Here is a 17,498-nt window from a genome sequence, read left to right as displayed (position 1 = left end):
TAAGCTGAGCCTCCACCTGGTGCTGTAAGAAAACTGATCTCAGCAATCACTTTCTCCATCAGCCTTGCAGCATAAGAAAAGCACGACCTCCCAGCTTCTGAGAGCGTACTTTCAAATCGATACAACTTCAACTGACAGATGAAAACCAGCTTTTTTGCCCTTAATCATAGAGATTTAATAATGTCTACTCCTCTGATCAAGCTCTCAAAACCCATTTACTCCCTAAGCTAACAGAGGGTCAGAGACCATGGGAGCACGTATATGGCCTATGGGTCTGTCTTAGGAGATTTTTCTGAGTGAGCTAATCCACTCACATCCAGATTTTGCCTGAGTTCTTAAAATCTCTATTAGGAAAGTTTATACTTCACTGATTCTTTTTTTCCTGTTTCTTATTGAGATAAAATTCATATGACATAAAATTTACCGTTTTAACCATTTTAGAGTGTACAAGTCAGTGGTGTTTAGTACATTCACAATGTTGTGCAACTACCACTGCTGTCTAGTTCTAAAATATTTTCATCACCCCAAAATAAAATCCTGTACCCAAAGCAGTCACTTTCCATTCTCCCCTCACACCCACCCCTGGAAACCACTAATCTATTTTCTGCCTCTGTGGATTTGCTTATTCTGGATATGTCATACAAATGAAATTGGGCAATATGTGGCCTTTTGTATCGGGCTTCTTTTACTTAGTGTAATATTTTCAAGGTTCATCCATGTTGTAACATAAATCATTCCTTCTTATGGCTAAATAATAGAGTATTGTATAGATATCCCACATCCATTTTAATTTGTTTTTCCACACATCAGTTGATGGACATTTGGGTTCTTTCCACTTTTTGGCCTATGAACATTCGTGTACAAGTTTTTGTGTGGACGTATGTTTTCAATTCACTTGGGTGTGGACCTGGGAGTGGAACTGCTGGCTGATATGGTAACTCTATGTTTGACTTTTTGAGGAACTGCCAGACTGTTTTCTAAGGTCACTGATTCTTAAACATAGCTGCACATTGGAATCATCGGGGCATATTTTTAAAATGCTGCTTCCTGGGCCCCCCTCAGAGGGTCTCATGTCATGGATCTGCTTTGTGGCCTGTGCAGGGAGAGTTTCAAAGCTCCCCAGGTGATTCTCACTAGCCCGGGTTGAGAACTTCTGGTACAGACAAAGGGGACTCAATGAGGAGGTCATTAGTCAATAACTCCTGAAGCTGCCTGCCCCCTGAAGTCAGTGTTCTCAGACCTGCTTGATCACAAGAATTTTCTGGGACACTTATTGAAAATACAGATGCCTAGGCCCCTCCTCTGGAGATGTCCTACTTAGTGGGCCTCGGAACCTGGGAATCTGAAGTTTCAACACACACTTCAGGTCTATCTTAGGATCCAGCAAGTGGTGGAAGCAGTATCTTAAATTCTTACTTCTCAAAGTGTGGGCCGCGACCAGCAGCATCAGCACCACCTGGAGCTTGTAAGAAATGCAGATTCTACCTACTAAGTCAAAATCTGCACTTTAACAATTCTGCGGTGATTGTTAGCACATTAATATCTTAGAAGCACGGTGTTAGACTACTAATCTCAAGCAGTATAGTCTCTAGACAAGTGGTTCTCAAACTTGACATGCACTAGATCATCTGAAAGGCTCATTAAAGCACAGGTTGCCCTTGGAGCTTCTGATTTAGTAGGTCTGAGGCAGGGAATTTACATTTGTAACAAGTCCCCAGGTGATACTGGTGAGCTTGGTCTGGGGACTTCACTTGGAGAATCCCTTGTCTAAAGTCTAGTCCAGGGTTTCTCAAACTCCACACTATTGACATTTTGGGCCAGCTAATTCTTTCTTGTGGGGGCTGCCCTGTGAATTGTGAGGTGTTAAGCTGCTTCTCTGGCCTCTATCCAATAGATGCGATAGCACCCCCAAAGTTGTGGCAGCTAAAAATGTCTCCATACACTGCCAAATATCCTCTTGGGGGGTGAGGGGTGACAAAATAGTCCCCAGTTGAGAACCGCTCATCTAGACCATTCCTAAAAGGAAGGGATCCTGCCACTCATCCCATTCACAGGGAGAGTGAACTTGACCCCTGGCTTGGGCAGCCTCTGTCAGCCTCTCCTCCTACCCCCTCATCCTGGGAACCTCTACAAAGGAGTCTTAGACCCTGTCAGGCAACTCCTTTGAACCAGGATTTACTCATCTGGAGAAATGAAACCCTGTTCCCAGCTCCCTGGCAATGATGGAGTCCAAGAGAAATATCCAAATCTCTGAACACCGGTTGTGTAGTCCCGAGCAGGTAGCCCAGCCCCTGTCACCCTCCTCTCCTCATCCACAACTCCTTCTTTGCCGGGGTATGTTTTTGGCATTCAAACCAGATTTTCCAAGAAACTTTAAAAGTGGCTACAGGCAAACTGAATGTCTATTGGTCACCTGATGCTTTTAAAGCTACATTCGAGAAATCTGTGATTGGTAAGTTTTAATTAGCCTGAATTGCTATATTTATTTAACGTTCTGTCCAGAGGGCTGGGAATACTAAAGCAAACATTTTTTTAAGGAGCTTCTTTGCTTTCCAATCTCGTGACGCTTGTTTCAGATTGTTGGTGAATAGTGCCCTCTGCTGGAATTTCTTGGTTATTGCAATCGGCATTGTGCGCTACTCGAGTCCTGTCAGATCTAGGAAATGTGTTTGGAAATTCCCCTCATGACCCGCCCATGTCCTCCAATTCCGAGGCTAGCTGAAAAGAGGACTTTCCGGAATGTTCTTCAGTCAGCTTCCCTGCGTGCCTCAGCCTAGGACACCGGTTCCGAGTAGGGTCCACACAGGCTCCCCCTGCCACGCCCTCCTGGAACAGAAGCTGAAACCAGAGCCCTTCCGACTCTCCAACCAGCCCGCTCATGGAGGAATGATGTGGTGGAAAGCACACATGGGGGCCGCCAGGCTCCTGGCTTCACCTTCCACCTCGGCACGTGCCCGGCTGTGGGGCCTCTAACATCTCCCACTCATGGAGGCTTCGTTTCTCCGTCTGTGAGATGGTGGTTTCAGATTGTACTTAGAGGTGTTCTAGGGAAACTCACAGGGGCCTCCCAGGCCAAAGGGGACATGAGGAGGAGCCAAGTGGGCAGCTACCACCACCAGAGGGCTTCCTTCCACTTCTATCTGGTTTGATATATTAGGTTTTAATATTTTGTTTTTTCTGTTAAAAAAAAAAAAGAAAAAGACAGACAGACTTTTTGAAAATCATGCAGTAGGTGATCTCTAAAGTCTTTCCAGTGCTTGCTGTGACTCCTGCTCTAAGTGCATCTGTGAGGAGACGTATCTGTGAGGAGATGTGTCTGTGTGTGAAGTCACAATGTCCTGCACCGCCCGGCCCTGCTTTTCAAACTGCATTGAAGAGAATGGTAAGGGCCCAGGGCGTCCTCTTTCTTCACCCTGAGCGGCACCCGGCCCAAAGTCGGTGCTCAGTGTGTGATGACAGTGGCTCCCTCCAAAATCAAGTTTATAGCAACAGGCTCAGTAACTTGTCACAGACTCCAGGGTTATTTTATCTCCTCTAAGAAAAAATTGTGTTTGAGCCAGTTCAAAAACAAGCTCACGGAAGTTGGTCAGTAAGGTTTGGTGACTGGAACCTTCTTGGGGAGGCTGGCCCACTCCGTTATACAAATGTTTTCCAAAGTTTCACATTTAAAATTTAAGCCTAACCTAATGGTTGACTCTGAATACCAGACACTGTGAAGTTTAGTATAAACGCTATTTATAAAGGTACTTGTACCTTTATCTCTATATATTTTTAAATATTTTTATTTATTTATTTTTGGCAAAGAAAAATTGTATATATTTAAGGTGTACAATGTAATGTTTTGATATACATTGTAAAGTGATTTCCACAAACTAACGTATCTATCACCTCCCATAGTTACCTTTTTTGTGTGTGTGGTGAGAACAGTTGATATCTACTCTCTTAGCAAATTTCAAATATATAGTACATTAGTATTAACTACAGTCACCATGCTGTCCATTAGATCCCCAGAACTTGTTCATCTTTTCTCCCCTTTTCCTCCAACTCCCAGCCTCTGATAACCACAATTCTATTCTCTGTTACTGTGAGTTCAACTTTTCTTTTTCTTCTACTTTTTTAGATTCCACATATAAGTGAGATCATACAGTATTTGTCTTTCTGTGTCTGGCTTATGTCAGTTAGCATAATGCCCTCCAGTTGCATTCATGTTGCGAATGGCAAGATTTACTTATTTTTAAGGCTGAATAATCTTCCATTGTATATACCACATCCTGTTTATCCATTTATCTGTCAATTTTAGGTTGTTGCCATGTCTTGGCTACTGTGAGCAATGCTGCAATGAACGTGGGAGTGACGATATCTCTTTGAGATAGTGATTTTATTTCCTTTGGATATATACCCAGAAGAGAGATTGATAGATCATAAGGTATTTCTATTTTTAATTTTTTGAGAAACATCCGTACTGTTTTCCATAGTGGCTGCACCAGTTTACATTCCCACTAACAGTGCAGAAGGGATCCCTTTTCTCCACATCCTCACCAGCGTTTGTTATCTTCTGAGTCTTTGATGATAGCCATCCGCACAGGTGTGAGGTGATATCTCATTGTGGTTTTGATGTGCATTTCCCTGATGATTAGTGATGCTGAGCACCGTTTCATGTACCTGTTCGGCATTTGTGTATCTTCTTTGGAAAAATGTCCATTCAGATCTTTTGCCCATTTTTTAATCAGGTTTGTTTGTTTTTGTTATTGAGTTATACGATTTCCTTATATTTTTTGGATACTAACCCCTTATCAGATATATGGTTTGCAAATATTTTTTCCCATTCCATAGGTTGCCTTTTAATTTTGTTGATTGTTTCCATTGTTGTGCAGAATCTTTTTAGTTTGATGTAGTCCCTCTGTTTATTTTTGCTTTTGTTTCCTGTGCTTTTGGTATCAATGCCAAAAAAATCATTGCCAAGACCAATGTCAAGGAGCTTTTCCCCTATGTTTTCTTCTAAGAATTTAATTGTTTCAGGTCTTACTTTTAAGTATTTAATCTATTTTGAGTTGTGTATGATATAAAATAAGGGTCAAATTTCATTCTTTTGCATGTGGCTGTCCAGTTTTCCCAACACCATTTATTGAAGAGATTATCCTTTCTGTGTGGTATATTCTTGTATATCCTTTGTTGGAAATTAGTTGACTGTATACATGTGGGCTTATTTCTGGGCTCTCTATTCTGCTCCATTGGTCTGTGTGTCTGTTTTTATGCTAGTACTATATGGTTTTGATTACTATAGCTTTATAGTATAGTTTGAAGTCAGGAAGTGTGACATCTCCAGCTTTGTTTTTCTTGCTCAAGATTACTTTAGCTATTTTGGGTCTTTTGTGGTTCCTTACAAATGTTAGGATTGTTTTTCTACTTCTGTGAAAAATGCCATTGGAACTTTGATAGGGATTGCATTGATTTGGTAGATTATTTTGGGTGGCATGGACACTTTAACAATATTAATTCTTGCAATCTACGAACACAGGGTATCTATCTCTATATTTCTAAGTCATATGCTCAAACTGCTATTGCTTAATTATCCATTTTAGACATTATCTATTTTCTTCCTAGTATGGAAAATGAGGATTTAAGTCTATTGTGTTTATAAACAAATAGCTTTTTTAAAGTTATCACTGCCTATTGAAATTCTTTAATTGAATCCATAGTAACTGCTGGGAAAAATCCAGTTGTCTTAGTCATGAAAGACCCAAACCTCAATGTTAAATACCTGAGAGGTTTCCAGGCAAAAAACTCAAAGATAGACTGAGCCAATCCCACTGTTTAATTATTATTAATAAACTATATTGATTAATAATTCCTTGTGTTTTCGAAAAGCACCTTACAGTTTACAAGGGCACTTAACACAGTTAATTTTCACAACATCTCTGTTAGGGCTGCAAGGGCAGCTCCACTTTATAGGTGATGACTTACACAAAGCCGTAGGGATGTGAAGGGTCAGAACTGGGACGGTTCTCCAGCCCAGTGTTTCTCCCACTACCCCACATGACCTCTTGCCTGGGAAGGAAGGACACAGGAGGTGAGAGCTCTCAGCCACCTGCTCTCCTGCTTCCAGATCCAGTCCTCCTGTCCCTTCCTCCTTCATCCTCATCTCTCCCTCTTCTCAACTTCTCCCTCTTCTGTCTTGAGCCCGTGGAACCAACTCTTTGAGGCTTGCTTGAGTTTCTAGGCAGCAGACTTCCATGGCCAGTTGGTCACAGGCATTCAACAAAGCCGGGTGCCCTCACTCAGTTCCACTTCCATTGCCCGCAGCTCAGACCCCACTCAGCTCCTCAGGAGCTTCTCAGGTGAGGGCTCTGCTGGCTGCCGATAGGGATGGCCTGAGGCCAGGATCCGAGGGGGGGTGTGCCCCCCACTCCCTCCTGAAGGACAGAGGATGAAAGCTGTTGCACAATGCTTGAGTAAAAAAATAAATAAACACATAGTCAGAACAGCATGGCTATTGTTAAAGAATCGCTCTGACCAAAAATCCAAACCACCACAGCAGAGAACTGAGAATATAATAAAGTGGTGACTTTTCTTAAATATTGGTTTTTTCTCTGAATGCGAGTGATACAAACTCATGGGGGGTCAGGGGGAGGTGGATGGAAACACAGAAAAAGACAAAAATAGAAAAGAGATCACATATAATGCTACCACCCTGCCAACATCCTTCCATCTTTTTCCTTTCTTTTGTTAAAAGAAAAGAAATGTTTACCGTTTACTTTTCATTTTTATCTAAGTAATATTTATTTTGGCCATTATGTTTATATTATTTTGGATATTATATTTATATATTTCTAAGAGCTCCAGATTTCAAAGGAGTAATTCTTCTTGAGATGCATGTTTTTCAACTGCCTGTGTTTCTTTCCTCCTTGGCTTTTGCTGTTTCCATGCACAGGACCTATGTGAGTTTCTTTCTGATGATTTTTCATCTTTGAATGGGGCTGGCTACTTGCTGAAGAATAGAGTGGGGGTGAGTGAGGCTGACGGGAGGGAGGAGATGGAGAGAACTGGTCTATAATTTTGGTCTACAATGTGGTGTCTTGTAGCACTTAGGAATGCTTTGAAGCATACAACAGAAAATTCAAAAAAGTAGTGTCAGACGGAATTTGTTACTTCAAATAACAAGAAATGTAGGCATAAGTAACTGTTGGGATTTCCTCAGTGGTGCAACCTGGTCAAGTCCAGCACCTCTGCAATTCCCTTGACTTTTTCCTCGTTGTCACCAGGGAACAGTGAGGCTGCTCTGACTCCAGTCACCACACCTGAACGGTGTGAAGGTAGGAAGAAGGGCTAGAGGAGTGGCACTAATTATGTTTTTCTGTATTTTCAAGAAAGGCAAAAGTTTTCCCAGAAAGCCCTAGCAGATATCTACTTATGTATCATGGACCAGAACCACGTCATGTGGCCATATTTAGCAGCAAGGGAAGCAGGGAAGGTAAATGGTTTTCCTTGCCTCTGTGGTGGAGGTGGTAGAGAAGAAAGAGTTTGGAACTGTCTATTCAGTTAGCCAAACAGCAGTGGCTACCACATCTTTCCTTTGTCCTGGGAGTAATTCTCCTTTCATATTCCATTTTTCAAGTGGGTGGTTGGCTCAGAGGCTGAGTCACAACTCCCTGTGCTATGGTCTGGAGATCACTGCTCCTCTCAGGAGCCACCCTCAGCCACACAAACTAGGTCACAAGCAACAAATTTGGCCTTCCAGTGTAGTTTCTCCTTCAGCTCCCTCTCCCTTGCCTTTCCAGTGTCCAGTGGTCTGTACAGGAACAGTTCCACTTCTTTCGTAATTGACACCTGCTCCTGGATCGCACTGCTCCCATCCAGAGTCTTCCAGGCAGGACACTCTCCCTAGGAGGTGCACAAGATGATCCACTGGGCTGCAGGAAGAAAATACATTTGGAGCTTCTCTTGATCTCTTATTTTTATCCTAAAAAAAGAAAGAAGTTTATCTCTACTGATCCTGAATATCCGGTCTAACAAGAGCACCCTTGTTCGGCTCATATGTCAGGTGGGCATGTGGTGCATATGCAGAAGACTGGAAGCTGCACACGTAGAGTTGTTGACAGTGGCTTCACCCTCGTTCATTCCCTTTCAGCGAAAGGGAGTAAAAGAAGTGTGCAAAGTAGTGTGGTTTATGTGTGCCTAGTTCAGAGGATTATCAGTTATACTATGTAGTTTTTTGTTTTTTGTGTGTGTATGAGGAAGATCAGCTCTGAGCTAACATCCATGCCAATCCTCCTCTTTTTGCTAAGGAAGACTGGCCCTGGGCTAACATCTGTGCCCACCTTCCTCCACTTTATATGGGACACTGCCACGGCATGGCCTCACAAGCGATGCATCAGTGCGCGCCTGGGATCTGAACCCAGGCCACCAGCAGTGGTGCGCGCGCACTTAACCGCTACGCCACAGGGCCGGCCCCTACACTATCTAGTTTTAAAACCTAGCCAGCACAAAGTGAAGAAGGAATTTACAAAAATTCCTGCCAAAACAAAAACAAAATAAAGTAAAACAAACAAAAACTTTGGAGTGAATGCACTACTAAAGCAAACAAAAACAGAACAATGAGACAAAAATGGCAAATGTGACACATCTTTTACTACTAGAAATGAACTTTTCATCAGCCACACTACGAAGTAAAAACCACAACAATCTAATCCGATCAACCGAAAAGTCAGTCCAAAAAAAGCCAAATTTTATCAAGAAAACTATTTGAAGTGTGGATTTATATCAGTAAAGATGTGCTGTTAATAAAGAAAATAAAAATGATTTGGTTTTACAAAAAAACTAACAACCAACCCAATTAAAAAATGGGCAAAAGACATGAACAGACGTTTCTCCAAAGAAGATATACAGATGGCCAACAGACACATGAAAAGATGTTCAACATCATTAACTATCAGGGAAATGCAAGTCAAAACTACAATGAGATATCACCTCACGCCCGTCAGAATGGCTATAATTAACAAGACAGAAAACAACAAGTGTTGGAGAGGATGTGGAGAGAAGGGAACTCTCATATACTCCTGGTGGGAGTGCAAACTGGTGCAGCCACTATGGAAAACAGTATGGAGATTCCTCAAAAAATTAAGGATAGAACTACCATATGATCCAGCTATTCCACTGCTGGGTATTTATCCAAAGAACGTGAAAACACCAATGTGTAAAGATACGTGCACCCCTGTGTTCATTGCAGCATTATTCATAATAGCCAAGACTTGGAAGCAACCTAAGCGCCCATCAAGGGACGAATGGATAAAGAAGATGTGGTACATCTACACAATGGAATACTACTCAGCCATAAGAAACGATGAAATCCAGCCATTTGTGACAACATGGATGGACATTGAGGGTATTATGCTAAGTGAAATAAGTCAGAGGGAGAAGGTCAAATACCGTATGATCTCACTCATTAAGTAGTAGATAAAAACAACAACAAGCACACACATAGAGACAGAGATTGGATTGGTGGTTACCAGAGGGGAAGAGGGGAGACAGAAGGGTGAAAGAGTAATTAGGCACATGTGTGTGGTGATGAATTGTAGTTAGTATTTGGGTGGTGAACATGAGAACATGATGTAATCTGTGCAGAAATAGAAGTCTAAGGATGTACACCTAAAATTTATACAATGTTATAAACCAATGTTACCTCAATAAAATTAATTAATTATTTAATTAATTTAAAAAATGATTTGGCTTTAAATATTGTTTAGTCTATTTCCATCTAATCAAAGTTTCTACTTAAATCTGTTTTATCATTTATATAGTTCATGAACATACCAAAATCTGTATATAAGTTATAGAGTAATAAATATATGTTGGGGTGCATCTATTTTATTCTGATAATGATTTGCCGTCAAAAAAGTTTGGAGAAGACTACCCCAAGCAATGGACTTTCAGGACTCTGACTTTCCTCATATCAGTAAGGATTCTTGGTTATCAACTACACAACTCACTCTAGTTGTTTTAACCAGAAAAGGAACTTATCAAAGGACATTAAGTAGCTCACAAAACCTTTAGGGGAACCAGACAGCAAGACAGGTTTGGAGCCTACACAGCCAGTAGTAATGCTTGCCTGTCCACACACAAGATTCACCCAGCAAAGACCTCTCTTCTGCAACCGCTAGAGACCATACACCAGCCAGGACCTCGGTCACTGTGTCCTGGTGCCCTGAAGCTCTGCTACATTGCACCCAAGGCCAGATCCCTCCCTAGCCAAGAAGAAAAATGGAATCCACAAGGTGTCTGCTTCATCCTGGGCTCCCTTTCTAATCAAGGAAAGTCTCCTGCCCATTGTAGAGTCTGGATCACGTTCTTTTTGGTGCTTATTTTTGGTAAGCTTTGAGGGAGGAAGAGGAGGAAAAAAAATGCCTTTACTTTGTGAAATTTTAATAATAATTCTCCAATTTTAGTAATTTAAATATATGTTTTCTTTCTTGATCAGTCTGGCCAGAAATCTGTTCAATTTGTTTATTAATAACACTGGTTCATTTTTCTATTTACTGTTATACTACTTTTATCCTTTTTAATTCCTTACTCCTGCTTTTCTTGGGTTTGTTTTCTATTTTAATGAGTTAAATGTTCAGTTCATTTCTTCTCTAGTGTAAGAATTTGGTGCTAAGAATTTGCCTCTTATGATGGAGGTTTTGAAATGTAATGTCATTATTATTATTATTTTGCACTATAATTTCCTATTTGATCCAAGATTTTTAAAGTGTCTTGTTTTGTTTTTGTTTCCAAGTTTTACAAGGTTTTTTGTTTGTTAATCTTGGGTTTTTACTTTCTGATTTTATTACATTGTGATAAGATAGTGTGACCTGTACATCTTCAGCTTTGAGAAATTAATTGGAGTTTTCTGTGCAGCCTAATATAAAATCCATTTTTGTAGATGTTCCATAGACACTGGAAAAATTAGGACTAATAGATTTTTAAATTTCTAAATGGAAGGGCCTTTTAAAATTTTTTGTTATTAATTTCTAGTTTTATTCCATGTAATGAGTATTATTAGTAATTTTCTTCTTTATGGAATTTAATATTTTCTTTGTGACCTTATATATGATCAGTTTTTTCAATGATCTATGTGTGCTTGAGAAGACGTATTTCCTATAATCAGGGTGTAAACGTTTTATATATGCATAAAATCTACCTTGTTATTGGTTATATTGTTTGTCTTCATTATTCTTGCTTATTTTTTGACAATTTGATCTGTCTTGTACTTGTGGTATGTTAAAATCTCCTATTATTAGTGTGTTTCTATCTGTATCTCCTTATATCTCCTGTTGTTTCTAGTTATATAGGTGGTTGCATTTGTTGGTGCATAACTCTTCATAATTGTTATATCTTAATTGTGATATGTAGTTTTAGCACTTTTATTTGTTATGCTTAATGCTTTTTGACTTGAATACTACTTGGATATCTGGATCAAAACTCCAGCTTTTTTTGTTTCCATTTACCTGATATATTTTGCCTGTTTCTTTATTTTTAGCTTTCTGAATCACTTTGTTTAGATGTGCCTCTTGTATACATACCAGCTTTATGAGCTTCAAAATCTTTCTCTCATTAGGTGAGTTATATCCACTCACATTTATTGATACGACATATATTTGGCCTCAATTCCATCTTATTATTTTACATTATAATTACTATATATGTATATTAATTGTATTTCTTTCTCTATCTGCTGTGTTTCCTTTGTTCTAATTTTTTAATTTTCTTTTGATATTTAGAAAGGTTTGCCAAGTCACGGAATATTTGTTTAGTTGTTACCTTTCTTAGTTCTATGTTTTTTATTCATTTGGTTTGTCAGTTATGAAAAGTATCCACTGACTCTCACCTATTGCTTATACAACAACCCATAAATTTATTCTGCCATCCCCTTTACATATGATTCTTCCAACTTTGCACCTCCCCCCACTCTTGTTTTAGTCTTAGAGCTACAATTAAGTATATTAAATGAATTTGAAGTTTACAGTATTCCCTGTCTTCTAGTATGCTAAAGGCATGCATGGATTAATGATGGTTTTATTTGTTCTTCTTGTTGATCTGTATAGTTTTTTGGAGGAAGTGTGGAAAGATACAAATTTAGGTGGCCACCATCATCCATGGAAACCTGCAAGTTCTCTTGAACTTTGAGAACCCAAAACAAAATGCCCCCTACAAATGTGTGCCCTTTTGGCTCATGAGCACTTTAGTAGCTTCCTTTCAAGTCACAGAATATTGCTTCTTCGTGTGTTTGCATGTATTTATTCAGAATTGGATGCTAAGATTTCCATCCTTGCCTGGTATTTGCCCCCAACATTCTTCTTAGATCACTTCATGCAGGACTCCTGTGCTCATGGCATTCACCCTTCATATCTTAATGTAAAGAACTTGTTACATACAGTTAAGTGATCAAGCCTCTCAAAGAGAACAGGGAGGAAGACAGGGCTGTCAGCCAAGGTCTCTACATAGTTTCTTCTCTATGTCTGGCAGAGATTCTGCACCATGAACTAGGCCCTCAAATGGGACTGATGTTAATAGACAAGAAGGTACTGAATTGAGTGTTGCCTATGTGTCCTATAGCCCACTCTCAATGTTCCCTCCCATCTTCAAAAACAAACAAACAAATAAACAAAAAAACAACTAGAGAATATGCTTAGCTTCAAGAATCCACAAGTTCAACTGCTTTTTTGGGAGAGGAATTACAAATCAAATCTTAGTACTCTTCTTGATCATGTTCTAGCTCACTGTGGCTTCCAGAAATTAATTTTCTACCTTGTGATGGTCCTCTTCCATAGAAAAGGGACAAGACATTTTTTTCATTCCCTTGTTCATTTCAGTTGGGATTAAGATAGAAGGAGTAGGTTCTTTTACTCATCACCATTTAATCCTGAAATCTTATATAAAGATATTACACTTTTACAGTACCATCTGAATACAATGTCAAGAAAAAGCATATGGTGTCATTCTTAACAGACGTTAACAGCTCATTAAGTGCCCACCTTGTGTGCTGGACTCCCAAGATAAGACATGGGTCCTTGAGAAACTTGCAGTATTGTGCTTCAGAGAAATGATGAATATGTAGGATAAATAATAAGCAGTAATAAAATGCCTGGTATAGGTACCAAATGCTATAGGATTTGAGAGGAGCCTAAATCATAGTTCTGATGCAGGAGATAACAGAACTGGTCCCAAAGGGAGGCAACCCTTAACCAAAGGGAAGTTGGGAAAGGGAGAAAACGAACAAAGGTGTTCCTGGGATATCTGGTGTGGTCTGTGTGAGCTATTATGATGCTTCCTTTTCATCATTAGCTGATGCAGATTACCTTCATTCTCTGAGAGCTTGGAAGAAATGTTGGTCTTCCCAAAGCTGTGGGTAGAGTTATTTATTCATCACCTCTGATTTTCTTTGCCTTCCTCTCGAATGAATAAAATGTTGCATAATGGACTAGCCTTTATTAAAGAGCGCAGTTGTTTACCTCAGAAACTTTGGGCTTCTCTAAAGTATGGTTGGATGATGAAATCCATTTTACATGTCTAAAGATAATTTGTCCATTTCCAGTTCCCCACTTTTTTCTCAACACCACCCATTCAGAAAATATTGGTGTAGTACTGTGATGGTTAATTTTACATGTCAACTTCGCTGGGCCATGGTGCCCAGATATTTGGTCAAACATTGTTTTGGATGTTTCTGTGAAGGTTTTTTTGGATGAGATTAACATTTAAATTGGTGAACTTGAAGTAAAGCAGATCACTATCCATAATGTGGGTGGACCTCATCCAATCAATTGAAAGCCTTAATAGAACAAAGACTGACCTCTTCTCAGAAAGAGGGAATTCTGCCAGCAGACTGCTTTGGACTAAAACTGCAACTCTTCCCTGGGTCTCCAGCCTGCCAGCCCACCCCATCAGATACACACAGACACACAATGCACACACACACACATCCTATTGGTTCTGTCTCTTTGGAGAACCCTGACTAATACAAGTACCTAGGTAACTTCTTCATGAGGATGAACTTAAGGACAAGTATAATCATGTTTAGAGCCTTTAGAAAGGCTTTCATGAAGAATGAAGTCATGCTCCCTGGAGAAATGATGCCTGACCTTTAAACAGGTGAAAAGTCTATTCAGACAGTAGATGCACCCTAAAAAAAAAGAAAGAAATACCAGGTAATTAATATGTTGTGCCCTCACATTTAGAGAACATAAAATGTATGAAAGAAAAGATTAAACATGCAAAGGTAACACAATAGACTAGGAAGAATAATTAGGAGATTTTAGAGCCAAGGAAAGAAATTGAGGACAAAAAAAAAAAATGTCTATACAGAGCTAATTCATAAACAAGAATAAGAATCATGGAAGATAAAGAATTACACAAAAAACAAATCTCACAGAAAGGAAAAAGGCAAAGAAATGAAAGCCATTTAGAGTTAAAATGGTGGATATGGAAGACACACACAGATAAATGATACCTCTAAATAAGAAATAAACAAATGGGATGCAAAAAAATGTGTCCAAAATTAGAACAGATGAAAACACCCCTGAAATGAAGAAAGAATTATATCTTCAAATTCAGGCAACTGAAAGCAACCATGTTGCTGGGGAAAATATGATACAGTATCATCAAAACTGAGACATATCCTGGAGAAGTTTATCAACTCTAAAGATAAAGAATATTATTAGCACACAGGCAAGCCACCTATATTGGAGATTAAAATCAGGCAGCGTTCTAACCGTCTCTAAAAGGACAATGCCAGAAGATAGGTGTATAAGACAAGAATAACAACTCCATGCTTCCACCTAACAAGATGCATCCATTTTTTGGTTGCATCTACAACGAAGCCCTCACCCTCTTCCGAAAAAAGCAATATACAAAACCCTAACAGTCCTCATATCCCTCTCTGGGTGAGGCTAATTTCTCTTCTAATTCAGTCAGAATCCCATGTAAACCATTCGGAACATAAAGACTAACAGTATGCCTTATATAATAAAGGAAAATGGGAAGGAAAAAATAATATATATACAGATGTATATATCAAGCAAGGAAAAAATATGCGGAGCTGCTATACCCCATTTCTGAAACTGGTAGTCAAGCTGTGGTTGTTGTTCTTGCTTCCTATCTCACCATACATTTCAGCCTCCTTTATCCTCAGCCAGTATCTCAGCAGATCCAGATTCTTTGGGGTAACCCAAACCGTCATTCCTAAAAAGTCTGATCCCCATTGGTCTTCATTTACTTTACCATTAACTTTCTTTCTACTCGACTTGGAAGTACTAAGAGGTGCCTTAGAGAATCCACTGAGTTCCACTGTGTCTTAGCAACTCAGTTCCCCAATGTAATTGGTGTCACCCCAGCCAATACAATAACCTCCTCTTTGCTTGTTGAGTGGCACATAAAGTCCAAAATGGCCAATGGAAGTCTCAACTTATAAATCAAGGATGTAAATCAATTATATTCCCTAGTGGAAACATTCCTCCATTGGAAGCTAAGACCTCTAAGCTAGCAGAAGCCTATCAGAGATAGGAGGCAAAAATTCTGTGAGTGGGTTATCAGGAAACACTTCCACTTCTACCCTTGATTCCCAGACCTGTATTCTAGCTGTGGAAAAACAGCACATATATTGATCACAGTCCAAAAAGAAAAAGAAACATACACACACACACATCCTGTAGGTTATACCCAAGCTTTCAGAGTATTGTCTTCTAACTTATACGTAACTGTCTTCCGTAGGCCATTCCACTGTTCTCTCAGGCCAGCTGTTTCTGAGTGGGTACATGGTAACACTAGTGAATTACGTGAGCATGAACCATTGTGATTTTTCTCTTGCTGTAAAAGGAGTTATTTGGCAGAAGTGATGAATGAAGTACTTTTATAAAGCATTTCATTAGTCCAGGGAGGGTAGTACTACCAGAAGCATTGCAGACAGAAGAGGTAAATCCATATCCATAATAAGTGATTACTCCAATGAGAACAAATTACTACCCACTCCACAGTAGGGTATCATCATTGGCCTATGCTGTTAGCAAGTTAGATATTAAGCTAGATCATCCTTGGTGAGGGGGAAGTCTACATTGTTGAGCCCATCCCTGCCATCATGGCTACTTTGAACATGGGCTGTTGAGCAAGCACTGAGATGGCTGGGAAAAAAGGCTGGCTGACCTCCTCAGGGCATGTCTTCTTGTCTACTTAATTATTCTTTGGTAGATGCCTTTGGTGAGCATTCACATGGAACACAAATATCCTCACTCTGTGCCCTTTCAAAGAGGACTAACCCCATACTCTTCCCTAGACCTCCTTTTCACTCATTTTCCAATCTTGTTCTTTCCAAATCCCTGACGAACTGGCCAACACATTAAACTCTGCCCATGGACCAAGAAAAAGTCTTGCCTCTAGATATCTCACACTGACTGAGTTGTCAATAAAATGGATCACTCGAAGTCCTGCTAGGTGAGAGAATTTTTCTTCGACACTCTTTTAGGAGTATTTCTAACTGAGGTTGAAATGTCCTAGCAGTCTGCTTCCTGTTAGTACCAGTATCTTGTGAAGAATCATCAGATCTGAGTTTTTCTTCCTCAACCAATTGGTAATAAGGAATTCACCAATAAATCATAGGTATACATAGGGGGAGAGGAAACAATAAAGCAGGAGTAGGCATCATACGTGTCTGAGACCACTACTCATGTAATTTATTTATGCCTTCAGGATTTGCTTAATCTTCATCTCTATTATACAATTTCTATTTAATTATGAATTGCTGCTGTGCATGTTCAACTTTATGGCTTAATGAGCCAGATAACACGTAGTTTGTGATGGGAACTCAGATTACATAACCACTTGATGTCCCATGGTTAAACATTCTAGCTCTACCAGAACCCGGTAGGAGCTGGTTCTCAACTGGAGAACGGGGACATGACTTTGCTCCTAAATCCTGTTATTCTCCTTTAGAGCTTTTCAGAGGCTCCATTCTCTTTGTAGACCTTTCAAGTAGACCTTTCAAGTGCATCTGGGTCATAAAACCCAAGTCAAAGCAGCCTGCACTGCAGCTTGGACCTGCTGCAGAGCCTTTTCTTATTGGAGGCCCCCCTTGAAACTGACAGGGTACTCTATAAATGAGCAGGAACACACTCAAATGTAGCATATGTTGCTTCCAAGAGGCAAATCAAGCATTTTGCCTCTTTTTTAATGGTAGGCAGTGCAAGATAGAGTAATGTGTCAATCCTTTTGGAAGGGATATCCCAACATGCTTTAGACCCATGGACCTCCAAAAACCTCTCTGAAGTAAGCCCCTGAAATTCTGTGGTTCTTATCTCCCACCTGCTGGTACACATGTATCTTAATAAGACATCTAGGATACTTGTTAATTCCTGTTCATCAGAACCAGTCATCATTATATCATCAATGTAGTAAGTTATTTGGTTTTCTGTAGGATGTCAAGACAACCAAGATTTCTACTGATTAGATTATAGTAGAGAGCAGAAGAGTTGACA

This window comes from Diceros bicornis, chromosome 5, assembly GCF_020826845.1.
Source record: "Diceros bicornis minor isolate mBicDic1 chromosome 5, mDicBic1.mat.cur, whole genome shotgun sequence".
Classification (NCBI taxonomy): Eukaryota; Metazoa; Chordata; class Mammalia; order Perissodactyla; family Rhinocerotidae; genus Diceros; species Diceros bicornis.
This window is presented reverse-complemented; position numbering follows the sequence as displayed.